The sequence below is a fragment of the Leptonychotes weddellii genome, chromosome 14 (assembly GCF_054177405.1).
Source record: "Leptonychotes weddellii isolate Sample4059 chromosome 14, ASM5417740v2, whole genome shotgun sequence".
NCBI classification, from domain to species: domain Eukaryota; kingdom Metazoa; phylum Chordata; class Mammalia; order Carnivora; family Phocidae; genus Leptonychotes; species Leptonychotes weddellii.
In genome coordinates this window covers 42879239-42891801 of record NC_138382.1, presented here as the reverse complement: position 1 = coordinate 42891801, position 12563 = coordinate 42879239, and the positions used below count along the sequence as shown (strand labels likewise).

Here is a 12563-nt window from a genome sequence, read left to right as displayed (position 1 = left end):
TTGTTAAAAAAACAAATGGCATCCTAACCCAGGGTATCGCCTTTTCCAACACACAGACACTTATTCTTATAGACGTTTCAGGTGATAGTCTCAGATTGAATAACCACTCTCACCAGTCACACATCCTTAGGGACAGTCTAAGAAATAACAGAGTAGATGTTCAACAAATGTTAATCTGTGCCACTCCTCCTAGCTCTATCTAACCTCAGCCACATCACAGATGACTGTAGGTTGGTAGACCAGAATCCTGGTTTGGAAAAATTCTTCAGCTCCTGTAGACATACAATTTTAATTTCATGGTAAACATGCTCAGGGCTACATCAAATCATGTATCCACCTTTTTCTGTTTGTTTTGTTGTTTGTTTTTAATTCTCCTGCACATGCATCTACCCCCTTCTATTCTTTGAGCCAGTAGATCATAATGTGTGAAAATAAAGATCTACACAGAGAGAATGGAGGTGTTACAAGCTGCATGTGTGAGCAAATGATAGATAACCAGATGTATTCCTGGCCAGTGTTTTTTTGAAACAGAACATTTGGTAACTTTGTAGTCAGAGAAGGGGAAATAACATCTGAAGTTACCTACAAGGCTTAGAAGTGTCCTGCATCAGAAAGGTCAATGCCTGATCAACAGGTAAGGAAGAAGCCAAAAGAAACAACAGCAGGAGGAACAGATAAGGAGCAAAAAGTATCGAACAAACAGCCTCAGACTTGAGAGATGGCCTCCGGGTGTTTGCTGGGCTCAGAATTTGCAGCACTGAGTTTGAGTATTTCCGGCCCTTTTTATAATTGTATCATTCATCAAAGAAGCCACACTGAAAATGGAGAGCTAGATTGAGTTATTTTCCTGCTGACTGCAAGGTACTTACAATTTGTCCTGGGATGGCAGAGGGACAAAGATGAAGACCTCCCATTTCCTACATGGGACTGCTTCACAAAGGTAGAAGAAGGCCAAGAGTCACCATTGTGATCCATGAATCCTCTGCAGAGGCAGTGGACCACAGATGGAACATTCCAAAATGCTTAACTGGGGATGCTTTTCTCACCGCCAAGACCAGTGCCTTTACAGGAGCATGACACAGTATCTCAGCTATGGAACTAGATCATGGATGCAGGCATCCTCAGCATAACAAGTGATGCATAAAAGGTATTCTCCTTTTCTCTGAATTGAATTCATTTTTGCATACAGTAAATTTGAGATGCCTAAGGGACTGTCACATGGAAATACCAGTATTCAGTGGGACACTACTGAAGATATGGCCTCAAGTTCAAAGAGGAGAGGCAGGTTTCTGCACGTGGGAATGGCTGGAAATGGAGATGGGTCATTAGTCAACTGTGAATTTAGGGGCCAGAATCCCCTATTCTTAAGGCTGAGCATCCCATTGCATGTCTTTAACCTTATCGTTTATAATATTTTGATCACTGGTTGGTCACTGACCCAACTTATGGACTACATTTATTCTGTATATTTCATAATAAAAACTTAAGTCACTGGGCCTAGTGTTAGGAAAAAGAAATTTCTTTTTTTTTAAAGATCTTATTTATTTATTTATTTGACAGAGAGACACAGCGAGAGAAGGAACATAAGCAGGGGGAGTGGGAGAGGGAAAAGCAGGCTTCCCACCGAGCAGGGAGCCCGATGCGGGGCTCGATCCCAGAACCCTGGGATCATGACCTGAGCCAAAGGCAGACGCTTAATGACTGAGACACCCAGGCACCCCAGGAAAAGGAAACTTCTTGAATAACTTATTTCCCTGGTTAAGTGCCTATAGTCCTTCCCCCACATTCCAGACCTGAAACTTTTGCTCTAGTAATTGCTTCAGTGCCTACCATTCTCCATCAACAGAAGTGCTAGTGGTTTAGGTCATGGTCTCTTCTCTTCTTTTTGGCTTGCAAAGAAGAAAAAACATACATTTTAGATTTCAATTATGAGCTCTCCTGGTTGACCCTGCTGCCTTTGAAACCATAAAATGATCCCTCTCTGTGTTTCAAATTTCTCCTCTTAAAAAGAACAAGTGAAATTCAATTGGTAGGAACATGTGATGAAGAAAATTGGAGTGGAAGCTGAAATTGCCTTAAACACCAGATGCCAAAAGAACAAACCTGGATAATGATCTAACTTTCAAATATATCGTGTGCTTTCTAGCAAAGAAAACCAGAGAAAGAAAACAGGCAACATAAATGTCTCCTAACGTCCACCCACTTAAAAACATTAAATTCTAATGGGCTGAGTAGAGGGAATAAGAGAAAGAAAAATACAGCCAATATCATTTGAATTCCTACTGTGTGCTGAGTACCTTGATATATATGTTAAAAATATTTCATTGTCTCTAGCCTGCTCAGGAAAACACTGACAGTCTGGGTGGAATTTAAGTCTGTCTCAATTTGAGCTGTAGGAATTTTTAGTTGCCCACAACAAAAACCCTTTTATCATTCTTCTATTAAAAAAAAAAAGATTTTATTTATTTATTTATTTGACACAGAGAGAGAGAGAGAGCACAAGCATGGGGAGGGGCAGAGGGAGACGCAGACTCCCCGCTGAGCAGGGAGCCTGATGTGGGACTCGATCCCACTGGGATCATGACCTGAGCCGAAGGCAGACACAACGATTGAGCCACCCAGGTGCCCCTTTATCATTCTTTTAAAAAATAAAAAACAGGAATTCTGTTAAAGATAGTGTGTCAGGAGTCCCCAAGACTACCCCATGTTTGGAGATTCACCTAGAAGGATTCATAGGATTCAGATATGGTTGTGCTAATGGCTAAGATTTATTACAGCAAAGTGTAGGGATAAACGGCTGGATCATATGGGGAAAATGTGCAGGCAGAGTCTGGAAAAATCCATATACATATTTCCTAATGTTCTCTCCCTCCCTGGGTGGCTCAGTTGGTTAAGCATCCGAGTCTTGATTTTGGCTCAGGTCATGATCTCAGGGTCCTGGCATCAGAGCCCCCGGCGGGCTCCCTGCTCAGTATGGAGTCTGCTTGAGATTCTCTATCTCCCTCTCCCTCTGCCCCTCCCCTGACTCACACTCTCTCTCTCTCAAATAAATAAATAAATAAATAAATAAAATCTTAAAAAAAAGAAAAAGAATATACTGGTCAAAGTGGTTCATATCCATTAGAAATATTTGCTCAGATTGAACCTAAGCAGAATTAAAGTAAAACATTTAAACTTAACCAAATGAACCAGATCTGCTGGTTTCACAATCATTTAAGTTTAGTTCTCAAATGGTGCCAAATGCCTCACAAGTAGCTTTAAATGCAGCCCTGGGCAATAGAACTTTCTATGAGAGCAGAAATGTTCTTGGGGTCCAATATAGTCGCTACTCACCACATGCAATTACTGAGTACTTGAAACATGGCTAGTGTAACTAAGGAAATACATTTTTATTTATATTTCATTTGAGTTGATTTAAATAGTTATGCATGGCTAGTGACTTCTGTATTGGAAACACATTTTTAAATGGGCTCGTTGCCTTGTTTTTATTCTTGTTACAGGAGCTTCTTTCAAAATGTGTTGACAGATCAGTTGATTTGGAGACGCTGTGTGTGTGTGTGTGTGTGGTGCATCTTTGTCTTTGGGAAGTGTCAGCAGCACCATTTACAAATATACATACCTAATTATCAGAAAGAGATTTCAGTACTACCTTTAATCATCCTAACCTACTTCACCCATCATCTCTTCACATTTGTAACTTAACTCTTTGGAACTCTATAAGCAAACTTCATTCATTTAAGTGGAGAGGCCAACTAAAACCTCTTGAACATCCATTTTCTTGAAGTCTCACTGAATACATCAATTTTTCTTAAAAAACAAATAAAAAAGAGGAAGAGGTAGTATTGGTGAATGGTAATGTCCAGCAGAATCTAGACTGTGTATGAATGATGGGTCAAGTTATAGTTTATTAGCAAACAGGATGGAATATTTTCTATTTTTCTGTAAGAATTCATATTGTTGTGAAGCTACAGATTCATCAGGACACCATGTGAATTCTAAAAATAAACTAGTACTGATATGCTGACACATTAAGCTAGGTCATGATGAGTAAGCGTCAGGGAGTGACATTCATTTGTTCATTAACTTCATAACATGTTCTGCATGTCTCCAGTGCACAAGGCACTGTACTAAGTACAATGGATGGTATAAAGATAACTCCCTGACCTCCAATAATTCTGATCAAGATCTGGCACCAAGAGTGGATAAATCTGAAAAGAGAAGTGTCAACACAGCATATTCCTGACTGAATTTTCCAATCATTTCACTTTACATACAGTTTTGCTTATGACTATATCCAAAAAGGTTACGATCAGAGAATTTTCAGTGACATGTAGCCACAGTGTTCATCCTTCCACCCTAAAATAGATATGACTAAATGCAATATAGTATCCTGGATTGGATCCTGGAACAGAAACAAAATATTAGATCTAATTAAAGCCTGAAGTTCAGTTAATAGGACTTAATTTCTTCTCTTTGACAAATTTATCACAGTAATGTTACTATTAGCGGAAACTGAATGAAGAATGCATAGGAATCCTCTGTACTGTTGTCTTAGTCTGTTCAGGATGCTATAACAAAAATACCATAGACTGGGTGGCTTAAACAATGATGTATGATTCTCGCAGTTCTAGAGGCTAGCAAGGCCAAATCAGTGTGCCAGCAGGTTTCGTATCGGGTGAGGACCCACTTCCACATTCATAGACAGCCATTTTTTCACTATGTCACTAATGAATATATACATATATATATATTCATTATTCACTATATACGGTGGAAGAGGTGAGCGAACTCTTAGGGACTCTTTCATAAGGGTGCCTACCGAGTCACTTCCTAAAGGTCCCATCTCTAAATACTATCACACTGGGGACTAGGTTTCAACTGATGAATTCTGGGGTGTCACGTTTATTTAGTCTCTAGCAACTAACTTTGCAACTTTCCTGTAAATTCATAATTATCCAAAAATTATATGTGCATTCAAAATAGATATGGAAGAATAAGCAGGAATGTCTAAAGCCCTTAGAGCTCTCTCTGAGTTACATGGCAGTCAACTAGCTGGGACTGGGGGCGGCCTTCCCCCTAGAAGGAGAAGGTGGACATGACCTCAACTACCCCCAAGGTCTCCAACGAATGCTGTCAGCAACTGGCACTAAAGCCCAGACTATTTGGCAGTCTATCTCAATCTATGTCTCCAATGACAAGGCAACACTCACACTTGCTTCATAAAAAATGCACAGCAAGGGAGGGTGGGGCCCTTCCTAAATTCTATCCCCAGAATATGGCCATCTGTGCCCAAACATACCCTTTTGAGAAGACAGGAGATCAGTGCATCTTCTCATCCTTCTTTCTGTGGATTCTCGTCTAAACCATGTTCAGACAACCCCAGTTCATGAATTACGCTATGAAGATGCCATCATCTGGGCACCTGTGTGGTTCATTCAGTAAGTTAAGCATCTGACTCTGGGTTTCCACTGAGGTCATGATCTCAAAGGTTGTGAGACTTGAGTCCCGCATCTGGCTCTGCGCTCAGCAGGGAGTCTGCTTGAAGATTCTCTCCCTCTGCCCCTCCCCCTACTTGCACGTTCTCTCTGTCTCTCCCTCTCTCTAAATAAATAAATAAATCTTAAAAAAAGAAAGAAAGAAAATGCCAGCATACTTTATTTTTGATTTTCCTTTTTGAACATTTCAATTTATTTCACTAACAGAAAAAGAAAGGTTTGAATAGCCCACCCGTACTGAAAGTGGACAGTCAAAGGAAGGGGGTGCTGAAGGGAGGGAGCTAGTAATTGAATAGAACAAGACTTGAATGTGGCAAAGCTTAATCTGAAAGTATAGATATCTCAACCAGTTAGTGTTTTAATTAAAGACCCACAGCTCGTATCATCCTCAAAGGGTAAAAACTGAAAGCTTTTCCTCTACGGTCAGGAACAAGACAGGGATGTACACTCTCATCACCATTATTTATCATCGTACTAGAAGTCCTAGCCCCAGGAATAAGACAACAAAAAGAAATAAAAGGCATCCAAATCGGCAAGGAAGAAGTTAAACTTTCATTCTTCACAAATGACATGATACTTTATGTAGAAAACAAAAAAGACTCCACCAAAAAATTGTTAGAACTGATACAGGAATTCAAAACCAGTCTTTAAATGGTCATCTAACTTCAATGTATGCAGGATTTGTGCAAACAAGTATTTTGAGTATAAATATTTAGATTTGCCTATTCAAAAAGCACTAATTTATATAAATCAAAAACTTCAACTAGGTAAACTCACTAATTTGAAAGGCCTAGATGTATTTTTTGCAAGCAAATATTTTAATTATGGATAGAAAAATCCCACTAATCTGTATGCTTAGAGGTTAGGGTGAAGTCACTTTAAATAAAGAAAAATTCAAAATCTTGGAAAATGTTGGTAGAAAGCTCTTGCTTTCTTCAGACATTAATCTGTACCCTTAATGAGGAATGTAGCTTGTCTTCACAATTTCATAGGCAGCTGGAAGTTTTTACACATTGGTATAGGCAAGCCTATGCAAGACCTTCTCACATTGTGAACAGGTTTTTAAATAATGTGTGAAAATTCTGAGGTTGTAATAGACTTAGTAGTCTCACACGACAAAATAAGAGAAGAAAAATCAATTCCCACCCTAAGAATGAAAGAGTGTTCCTGCAGGGGCAATACACCAATTGAGTGAACAATTTCAAATTTGGGCAACAGACTTTGTAGAAGAATAGATTTATAACTTCTGTGAAAATACTGGGTTCAGAGTTTCTTCAAATAGTTCTACAGGCAAAAAATCAGTAAACTTCCTTGGAGCAGGAGAGCAGAAAATAGGAAAAAGCAGTTAAAGGCAAAGCTCTGTTTGCATCTTCTTTTTTTCAGGCCCATATGGCTTACCAGAGCTCCTGATTTTTCTCCAACCTCTTCAGATCCAGAAGGCTTCTCCATTTTCTTGATGATCTATAGTAACAAAGCATTTTCAGCCTGCCTCGGAAGAAGTAGAGGTTCTCCTCCAGCATGGTAGGGAAACTCCACTACAGCCTATATTATCCTCTGATTACAAGTAAAACCACTTACCAAAACACAAAAAGCAGCTACTTGAGGACTCTGAAAAGCACACAAAAGGCGTTGGATTGGAGAGAAAGTCAGAAGTTGGAAAAGAAAACCAACTTTTCTGTGGTTGCTCAACTGTGGTCGAGCAGTAATTCAGGTGGCTAAAACTTTAGTAGAAGCACCCTATTTCTGGCCAGAGGAATGGGATAAAGAGCCTGGCAGGTTGGAGAATGTGGGGGGAATTTGAGAAAGGCGACACCTAAAGCAGGGGATACCCTTATTCTGAAGATCACTCTCAGGCTCACCCATGAGTCTGCATGTGTGAGAGAGACTCAGGCACTGTGCTAGGGAGTGAAATTCAACACTTTCTGGAGCACCATTCTGCATGCTTGTTTGACCTTCAGCTAAATACTAGCGTCTCTCCAACTCTAAGTGAAGGCATTTCACTATTCAAGCTTTCCCTCTTGGGAAAAGATAAGAAAATGCCTGAGATTGTTTCGTTTCGTGAGTTGAGCTGTCATGCCATTATACCAGGTCCTAGTCCTGTGACTCCCGCTGCACGGACCTCTGCTGTGGCTCACTGCCTGACGGAGCTGGCCCGGCCCAGCCTTGGGCGCCGGCACTCATGCTCTGCAGCCCCAGCAGCTCGGACAGGTGCCACAGCCATCCAGACCACGCCCAGGGAATGCAGGATGGGGAGCACCGCCCTTTATTCATAAGTGATCTACTTTTCTCACTTGCATTTGCCTCGGACTACAATATTGTACACTTTAAAATAAGGGGATATTTGAAAATTTTATTCTCAAAACAGGCCATCTTAAATCAGACTTTTATTTTTTTTTTAAGATTTTTTTAAGATTTTATTTATTTGAGAGAGAGACAGATAGTGACAGAGATAACGAGAGAGCGCACAAGCAGGGAGGAGAGGGAGAAGCAGGCTTCCCGCCGAGCAGGGAGCCCGATGCAGGGCTCGATCCCAGGACCCTGGGACCATGACCTGAGCCGAAGGCAGACACTTAACGACTGAGCCACCCAGGCGCCCCTTAAATCAGACTTTTAAATAAATTTTTGATTTAGGACATCATGTTCTTACGACTTTTGATCAATAAGTGCTCCAAAATTCTTTGGAGAAAAAAAGAACATGTTTCTCTGAATGAAATTTATATCCATATTATGTATAAATCATTCACAGTTTATACAGCCAGTAAACTTTCTATGGGAGAACAACATACGTACACCGACACCTTACATTTCTAGAAAAATTGTTTCCTTTTGAGATTTTAGTGGAGGAGGCTTTGAGATTATAGGAAATAGCTTTTGGTCTACCTAATCACCTCTCACAGCCTACACATACCCATCCCCTGCCCCTATTCCCATGAAAACTTAAACCCTGCGTCTTCTTTGGGGAACACCTTCCTGACATCATCCCTCCTTATGCTGGATCTTGCTGTGCCTCACTGGAGAACTGTCCAAGGTATGTGCTCCCATTTGACACTAAATTTCATGAGGGCAGCAAATACATCTGTTTCATTTACTCTTATTTTCACTACCTAGCACAGTGCCTGAGATATACCAGGGAACTAATAATAAATAAATATACTTGGATGGATGAAAAACTAAGCGTGCTATTACCACCAAGGAAAAAGTACCTCCAGATCACATTTACGAGGAAGTGTTAAAAACATCCAGTGAGATGGAGAATATTGTTTACCTCCCTTAAGAAAACAGCATTTTTTTTCATAAGAAGAATACTTTTTGGAAAAATATTTTCAACCCAAATTGTTATGGAATATTATGTATCTACTGATAAAATTGAAGTAAGTGTGTGACTAGATATCCAGGATACGTTTTTAATGCAAAATACATAATTTAGACATCATATGTAATTTGATCCCATTTTTGTTTCAAAAAATATAAATGCATACAGACACACACAATAGGATTTTACAGGGAGTTATTCAATTTCTACTTTCTACTTTTTATACTGTAAAATTTTAAACAAATAATTTTGCAGTCAGAAAATAAAAAATTAAAAACCTTTGCGATTCTGTTTCAGTTCTTCTGTTAAATGCTAATGTGGCAAGAATTTCAGTAGCATCTATGAATACATCAGTAGAATAAAATGTCAAATTTTGCTGCAATAAGATATGTATTTGGCCTTTTTAAATTGTTTATTTAAGGGTAACATATATACAGAAAAGTGTACAAACCAAACCTCTTCGGCTTAATAAATTCTGACACACAAATTAGACTGTAATTTTCCTTCCTTGCTACATTCTTTAACTCTTCAAACATTCTCCTGCCTCATTATCTCTATCTCCTCCCTCTGAGATTTGTGTTTCATGTATAGAAATCTTTTTCACCAAGTCAACATGTCTTTGATGCTTTTTTTCCTGAATTTTCCACTCTTTTTCTTCCTGAGCTTCAGTGTGGTTCCTGTTGACTTCCCTAATCCTGTCTTCTCATGTGCAGGCTTTTCTTTAAACCATCTATTACTGATTTTTAAAATTTTAGTTATTATATTTTTCAGTTCTGAATTTCCTATTTAATTCATTGTTTATATATTCTAAGACTTTGAGGAGATCCTCCATCTCTTCATCTGTTTTGCCCATTATTTCCTTCTATTTGGGGACATATTAGTCACAGTTACTTTAGCACCGTGTGCTTCTAACTCCAATATCTGAATCTCCTGTGAAACTCTTTTTAATAATCTTCTATCTCAGGTTATAGTCCAGTATCTTGGCATGTCTAGTCATATTTTATTGAATGTCAGGTACAATCTGTAAGAAAATACATATAGTCTCCATATTTTATCTTCCTTCAGAAATGGTTCACCCTTTCCTCTGAGACAAAACTGAATCACAACTAGGCAGCAAGTCTGGTAAGTTCCATTTACCTCTAGTTCACCTCTGTTATTAGGGTCTATGCCAGGAGGGGGCTTCCATCTGGTGGGTCCTGGTGAATCCTGAGTCTATCCACATTAGTGCCTTCAGGCTTCTGAAATACCTTGCTTTGTTTTCTCAGAGGCCTTCTGAGAAAGGCCTGTCTCCTGTCCCTTTATCGCTTCCAAATTCAACAAATATCCTGAAGAGAAAATGAGCAGTTATCAGGGTCTGTTCTCCACACCTCCCTTCTCACTGGGATCTTGGCCCCCAAAGTCTCCAGTTATGTCTCACTAGCCCCATAAGACCACCCAAGCCTCTCTTGGTTACTTTGTCCTTCAACACAGCTGCTCTGCCTAAGAAAACCATGGATACTCAGCCTTTTGCTCCTTACCCACAATCAGCAGATGCCACCAGGACAGATGTTGCAACACAAGTTCCCCTCACCTCTCTCCAGTTCCCCTTTCTACACAATCTTGGCCCCTGTAGAGCTGGTTACTTAAACAGCTCTCTTAGGTATTTATACAGATTTTTAAAAATCCATCTTTATTCCTTAGTGATAGCAATGATCTGCAACAAGCTACTCCATCATAACTATAAACAGAAATCTCTTATGGAACGTTTTCATCATATTTTTCAGTTGTCACAAAGACAGAAATCTGTGTTTTTTGATTAAAACAACTAGTAAATGATGTATGATCTAATGAAAATAAGATATAAAAAATATTTCTATCAATAAATTTCCAGTATTCTTCACATGTATTTTTGATTACTGCAATTGATTTTATCAAGTGTTTTCAGTATATTTATTGAAACTATCTGCAATGTAATAGTTACTCAGAACCAGAGGGATTCATGTGGTTCTTTTCCCTTCCTACTGCTTTGGTCTTTGCTGTAAATTTTCTTAATTTTTCTTCCTTTTGGAAGAATTCCAAAATGGTCTTTTATATTTACTTTTCCTTGGCTCCCTTAACTCTCTCTAATTTTGTGATATTTTACTCATTGATCTCATTATATCAATAATTTAGCTAGAATTCTGAATGCTCTCCACTGAAACTGCATCAGTTTTTTTTTCATTTTCAGAGAAAAAGGGTAATTGATTATTTAAGCAATAAAATAATGAAATACCACAGGTACCATTATGAGTTCATAAAACATAATTAGGTATTTCTTCAGGTACTTATTACATTAGTAGGTACTTATTTTGACGCACATGGTATTATTCTGTTTACATGGTTTATGCTATGCAATAAACATAAATGCAGTCGATTTAAATTCTTTGGTGGCAATTTAACATAGAAATTGAACTTGAATAGAATGTTATAAATAATAATGTTATTTCCTCTTTAGTATTGCCTTTCAAAAGAAAAAGTTAACAGTTTTTGCTTATAATCATTTGCAAACTAATTATAGCTTAAACATTGAGAGTTGACTGGTGGTTAATAGTTAACCCCAAACTCGTGTGAAATTCCCCAGAACATTAGATTGAAATGCTGAAAAGACTGTGAGCTCTCTATTCACGTAGAAGCTAATTATTTTTCTTTATTGTCCATTTAATATGTATGAGCTTAAAGAGGCATATCTGGAAAACACTTTCATCAAGGAAATAAAGCAACAGCTCTTAGATTCATATGAATAAAAATGGAAAAAACAATATAAATTGACTTTTACCATGTTTCTTCCTTAAAGAACGTCACAACCCCTAAAACGATCTCTACTCTCCACCTCATTCACATACATTTTTTTTTAAAGTAGTACCAACTAAACTTTATATGGAGCTGTCTAAAAGCATGACATATTTAAAATGTTTTATTATAAGAAATCAGAGAAAATTAGTGCCTTTTCTAAGTAATATTTCTCCTTCATTTTGCACTTATCCAAGTCTTTAGGAAAATAGAAATTCTTTCCAGAAAGGCTACGGGAAGACATAATTTAAAAGCACCTAGTGCATATACTCAAGTGGATTGGGGGAATCACATGTTCTTCATTTATTTAATCAAAGAATTCTAGTGTTAGAAAAGACCTTACAAGCCATCCACTCCAATCAAACATCTGATGTGGAAATGCTCTCCTCAACTTGCTCAACAGATTATCTCACTGTTTTTAGAGTCTTCTAGTGAGTAGAAACTCATACATCCCAAGGCAGTATAAGACATCCTTAACATCATAAACTGAAATCTCCCTGGAGCTTTTCACACATTAGTCCTCATTAAAATGTTTTCAGAGGCAGTCCAAGATGGTGGCATAGGAAGACACTGAACTCACCATCTCCCATGTATAAGAGACCCCACTTAAAACTGTCAGCTGATTTCTCAACAGAAACTTTGCAGGCCAGAGAAAGTGGCATGGTATATTTAAAGCACTGAAAGGAAAAAGCTTCCAAACAAGAAAACTGTACCCAGGAAGGCTGTCTATTCAGAACTGAAAGATAGTTTTCCAGACAAACAAAAGCTGAAGGAGTTCATCACCACTAAACCAGCGTTACAATAAATATTAGAGGGGCTTCTTTAAGGTGAAAGGAAAAGGCAGTAATTAATAACAAGAAAACATATGAAGTAAAAATCTCACTGATAAAGACAAATATATAATAAAGGTAGTGGATTAACCACTTATAAAGCTAATATAAAGGTTA

General features: G+C 38.3%; 1 long non-coding RNA gene across 1 annotated transcript in view; it reads right to left on the bottom strand.

Annotated features, from left to right (window-relative positions):
• The window catches only part of LOC145717037 (uncharacterized), a 186493-nt gene that overhangs the window by 96051 nt on the left and 77879 nt on the right, over positions 1-12563 (bottom strand). Inside the window, exons 3-4 of the long non-coding RNA XR_014140017.1 lie at positions 9946-10133; positions 6894-6956 (exon numbers count right to left, since the gene is read on the bottom strand). This is a non-coding gene — a long non-coding RNA (uncharacterized LOC145717037). The remainder of the gene's footprint in view (positions 1-6893; positions 6957-9945; positions 10134-12563) is intronic.